At 37.6% G+C, this 6008-nt stretch overlaps 1 pseudogene; it reads right to left on the reverse strand.

Moving 5' to 3' along the window:
• Positions 1–4430: 4430 nt before the first annotated feature.
• LOC118546504 (tyrosine-protein phosphatase non-receptor type 2 pseudogene) lies at positions 4431–4925 on the reverse strand (annotated as a pseudogene).
• Between the last annotated feature and the right edge of the window lie 1083 nt (positions 4926–6008).

A 6008-nucleotide genomic window follows, 5' to 3' on the forward strand; every position in this document is an offset into this window, starting at 1 on the left:
AGCCATCGCGCGTCCCCGCCCGCGAGCACACACACACATGAACACCTGCCCACACAGAGTTTAGGAAATGAAACTTGAGCAGGAACAATCAGGTATCCTGGAATTTAAATAAATTTTTCAAACATTTCCTATGAAAGATATGTATGGTCACTTGGTCTTAGAAACAAAATTGTTGTTCAAGAGAATGAACCACTCAAGAAAGGAGAGAGGGAGAGAGAGGGAGAAAGAGGGAAGGAGGGAGGGAGAAGACAGGAAGTTTCTGACAACATAATCACAAAGGATACAAGGGAGAAAAAGAAACTCTGTGCATTTCAAAAGCCCAGAAAATGAGGGTTAGATTGGTATTCGAAACAGATGGTATAATGTTAACAGATGGCAGAGAGAACATAGAACATCTTAAGTCTCATTTCTCATGTGTCCTCTCTATCAAAGAATCCTTAAAACTGAAAATGGAAGAACAAACAAGACAATGAAGCGACTGCAGCCAGCCTGAAGGCTGGAATGTGTGATGCAGTGAACCAGCGTATGGGAAGTGCTGGGTATGAGTCATTAGTGGCAAAAAGAAAATCTATTGTAAGGTCGTAGAGGAGGTAATTAGGCCAAGTCATAAGTATATGTCAGGTATTGGAAAAAACACTTTGAATGGATGTTTGGAAATATTTGGTGTCTCACGATAATAAAAAATCAAAACCACTAAGAATAGCATGAATGGATCAACAAAAATGCCTCCATTGTAATTAAAGACCAAGTCCTGATAATAGGGAGACGATATAATTTTGATATTCTTATCGCCAGAAGAAAGGAGGATAAACAGGGAGTAGTTTATGCAGAGGGGTGACTGAGAACAGATACGTGCAAGTATTAGTTATCGATAAAAAGAAGTTGCTCCGACCTTGAGAACTTCTTGGGCATGGTCCCCACCTATAGCTTCTGTGCAGGTGGGCTCACAACTAATGTAAACAACCTTTGGGTTTTTCAATCCATTATGCCTCCCTGTCCTGTTGTCAGGTCCTGCTGTGCTGGAAGCCGTGCTAATGGGTTTGCATTGCTACCACTGCGGCAACTTTGCCTTGTTTGTTTATCCTGCTCTTGGCTGCTGCAAGACAGCAAACCCATCCAGAAGGATAACACAGATCTTCCACAAACGCAGTGGCATGCAACTTAAAACTGTGTACAAACAGGAGCTCTTGCTACCTTCATTAAAACAGCACATAGTTCAGGTCACTAAACCAGATCCCCCACCCCCAAGACACAGCAAGAACTTAGAGACATTGTCACAGAACTGTTTTAGATAATATTTGAAGGATAATCAAATACACACTTAGCATCAGAGGTAGAACACTGGCAAAACCCATTCTGAAACTACTGACGCTTAAACCACCGATAATCTCCTAACTGGCAAGTCAAAATGCTCATTTTCAGTCTTCTGCCAAGTGACTCTTCCATTTCCTTTTCCTCTCCTGGCTTCCTGTGTGCCTCAGACTCATCATTCCCCTACTTTTCAATTTCCTTATCCTCAGTCTTTGCGGGTGATTTTTGCTCGGTCCACCCTGTTAAATGTTGGAGCCTCCTAAGTTTACATCTTTGATTCCCTTCTTATTTACAGATTCAAATGCTAATCCCTTCCAGAAACATCCTACAGACACACCCAGAAATAATGTTTAACCAAAACCCCTTGTCTCAGTCAAGTTGACACATAAAATTAACCATCACAGAATGTTTTCCAGAAACACAAATATGAACACCTAAGATAATAAAAAATGATTGACTCAAGGAAGTGAGATATGGATGGGGTATTAAGGGGGAAGGGATAGCTGTTTTTATAGTGTTTTCTGTTTTTCCTTATAACCCTTGAGAAAACAATCTATTTAAACTGTGTGCATGTTTAACTTTGATAAGAAAATTCTTTAAATAAAAATATACTGCTGATGTTTGCCTGAGCAATTTCAGTAAAGTGACTGGGACAGTAGCCAGACAGAAGGATATAAACAAGATTTATGACAATAAATATAGATTCACTTTTTTTTTAAATTAAATTTAATGTAAAGGGAAGAAGAAAGGACAACAGTCTCAAGAGGATATTGTATCAAAGATCAACATTTTTTAGGAAAAGGAGACAAGAAAAAGAGAAGTTAGTGTAAGAAATGCAAAGTAAAATGCATATGCTATAATAAATTAGATAAATTAATTAAACTGATAATGATAAGGAATACTACAATTAACAAGATATATTATAGATATACACATAACAGATAAAATAGTATCTGAGATGTAAGAAGAGGAGAGCAGTGTATTGATAGAAAGGTCAATAATTATTATGATAATTGCAAACATTTTCTCAGCGAACACTACACTAAAAACTTCCATGCATCACCTTGATTCCCCAAAATAGCCCTGGGAAATATGTTTCATTATCTTCATTTTACAGCTGGGAAAACTGAGTCTAAGAAAACTTTTTCTCTGAAAGAGTCAGAGAAAGTTGTTCTAAGTCAGCAGTTTTTAACCAAGGGTGATTTTGCTTTCCAGGATACATGTGACAATGTCTGGAGACATTTTGTCACAAATGAGGAGTGGGAGTCACAAGTTCCTGGTATCCTGCGGGTGGAGGCCATCGATGCTGCTAAACATCCTACAATACGCAGAACAGTCCCTCAACTAAGAATTATCTGGCCCAAAATGACAATAAGGCTGAGAATGAGTAGCCCTAACCTAAATTATTTCTGGAAATATTAGAAGGAATAAGTGGTGAAAATGTATAAGAAAAGAGACTCGGTGGTTGGATCTAGCCATGGTAACTGTTACCCTGAGGACTGTACATAAATGTGCTGGCTCAAAGATGAAAACTGGCAATCAAAAGCCAGGTGAAAACCTAAGAGGAGATTATTGCATTAATTTTAAATGGCAAAATAAAGACATGGCAATAGATGGAAGAAATCTTGGAACACAAGGTAACTGAGAAAATGGAAGGGCAGAATAAGGAAAATGTGATTCTATGAATACAAACAGTTAAAAAAATAAAATTAATGAATATTGGTCATATGAGGTCACTACCCTTTAAAATAGGAAACAGGATGCCTTAACAGACATACAGGATGGTGGAATAAAATTGAAGGAGTTCATGCTGGATTCTGTTTATTTCTTCAGAGAAGAAAGATTCCAGAATTCTGCAAAAATAAGTGGAGAAAAGATTAGGTAAAGCCAAAAGGAAAAAAAAAATGAAGATTAGGAACACTTACTATAGGTAAAGGAGAAGGAAAAAATTTAGAGCAAGTAAATTCTGTAAACCTTTGAGGGTTCAGCTGAGTATAAAAAGCTTAAGGATACATAAAAAAAGGAGTTGTAGGATTTTCTCTATTGGCCATTTGGAGTAACAAGAAACATACTCAACTTCATCTTTAAACAACTAAGAACTGGGCAAAATATATAAGACAATTGCCTGGTAGAATTTTCTGGATCATGAAAGAGAATCCTAAGCAGAGCAAAAAAGCTTGTAAAACTGAAGAAACAAAGATCAGAGTTTGGGGAGAATAAGGTGGCTGGAAGTTGTGGAGCAGAGAAGGAAACTAGGAAAGAAGAAGGAAGAGGAAGAGGAGGAGAGAGGTGGGGGAGGGGAGATGGAGGGAACAGTTGGGGGGGAAGAAAAAGATGCAGAAGAAGGAGAAGTCATCTAGAAATTTGCATAAATTCCTTTGAAATAGAGCTGAGGGCTAATTTGGTTTTTTTTTTAATTTAATAAAAATATTTAATGCTGCCAAAAAGTATAAAAATACAGTCGGAATGGCAGTACAATACAAAGTAGTCTCTCCTAATTTATCTTTTACATCTTTCTACATTTCATACATTCAGTAAACACTTCACAATACATCAACTGAGAGGTTTCTGCAAAGTCTTCTGCTGGTGGTGCTCTCGTTCCCTGGATGTAAAGTAAAGAGACTAGTGTGAAGCAATCTACAGGTTTATCAAACTTCACTTCAGTTTCTGGAGTAGGCCTCAGGTCTTGCATATTAATGGTTCAAAATGTATATAGCTGCAGAATATTCTCAAGTCATGGATATTTAGATGTCTGTCAATCTTGGCCTCACTGTGCCATAAGAATTTTCCTTCAAAGAGGACTTTAGGGAAAATTTTTGTTTCTTCGCTTGCCTTTGTTTTTTTTTTTTTTTTAATTGGGAAAATTTTTCCTTTCTCATTCACTCTTCTTTAGCCTCTGTTTCATCTGCTGCACCTTCCGAGCCATGTTAGCTTTTCGGTCCTCTTGAATATGCTGCCATAGGACACTCTCGCTGTTCTCCTCCATAGTACCCTGCATTTTAGAGGACAGTCCTGTATAGTTTTTCTTCTTCTAGGCCTATCCCATCCCCATTGTATTTTTCAGTCATTATTTTGGTTGGTGAATGATCAAAAGCAAGACATAAGTCTGCCTTAGAAAGTTATTTCCACTGTTCCTTGATGCTTTCTAATTGCAGTAGATGTATAATATGACTTCACATTTTCTAACAAGAACTACACACTGAATCCTATTTCTTTAAACAGCATCTCTTGGTCGTATTTTGTCGGCCAGTACTGGGTATATTTAACAGATTCCTTCTCCACAACTCAGTTTAGCATGACAACTGCTTTGGTCTTTTGCTGCCAAACCATGGGCCAGAAATGCCACCCTGTACTAGGAAGTGGCCCCTGTGTTAAGATGTAACATCTATGCACCTCTTCTATGGCAACTTAAACTGGCATTAATATAATCATTCTCAGCATTCTGCAGTTTAACATGACTATGATCCTAGGGGCTTAGATCTCTGTATCTGTTTCAATTTCTGTTTTCTGGAAACTTGGCCATTCTATGAGACTCTGCAAATTTCCAAGTACAGCTGCTGCTAGTGATTCTGAGCATCCAACTGCTCAAATTCCCACTGGACAGTGGCAGACATGGCATTGGGAGCAGAGCGGCTCAGGCCCCGCACCATCCAGGGAGAGCCGCTGAGGGCTAAGTGGTGCATGTAGAGAAGTGTAGGATCAAATTTCATGAGGCACATAAAAAACAACCAAAGACCTGTAAGATAAATAATTCTCAGAGCTCATACACAACAGAAAAATCATTCAAATTCCAATCATCTAGAGGGCAGAACACTTGGGAAACATCTGGGGCATCGAGGAAAGTCCTCCCAGATGGGTCCAGCCATCGCTCTCTCTCCCTCAGTACAAGTAAATAGACAATGATTGATAAGTAGGTAGGTAGGTAGAAATAAAGATATATATATAATTTTTTTAAAAAAACCTATAAGCACTTGGGAAAAAATGGTCAATATCATAAATCATCAAGGAAATAAATATTAAAATAAAAAAAAGATACCATTATACACCCATTAGATGGCTAAAATTAAAAGGACTGACATACCAAATGTTAGAAAAAATGTGAAGCAATGGAACTATCATACATTTCTGATGGAAATATAACACTTCTCAACTATAATTTTAGAAAACTGTTTGGCATTTTCGTAGAGTTGAGTATATGCCAATACTATAACCCAGCTATCTCACTTCTAGGATTTACACTATAGGATGAAAACATACATCCATTCAGAGACTTGTACAGGAATTTTTATAGCAATTTTTTCATAGCCAAAACCCTGAAACAATCCACATGTCCATCGACTTGTGAATGGATAAACAATTTTGGCATGGCCAAACAAGAGAGTTCTATTCAAGTATAAAAAGGAACAAATTACTTATATACCCAACAGCATGGATAAAACTTACAGACATTATTCTGAGCAAAAAAAGGAAGTCACAAAAGAGTACATACCACATAATTCCATTTTTATGAAACTCTGGATGGTCTATATGAAATTTTAATCTACAGTGACAGAAAGTAGATCACTGGTTGCATGGAGTCAGGAAGAAGAAATTGCCCAGGAAGAAGACCAGGGATTTGGGGATGATAAAATTGTTCTATACCTCAATTGTGGGGATGGTTACATGAATGCATACATTTGTCAAAACTCATCAAATTG

The sequence above is a fragment of the Halichoerus grypus genome, chromosome 2, assembly GCF_964656455.1.
Source record: "Halichoerus grypus chromosome 2, mHalGry1.hap1.1, whole genome shotgun sequence".
NCBI lineage: Eukaryota > Metazoa > Chordata > Mammalia > Carnivora > Phocidae > Halichoerus > Halichoerus grypus.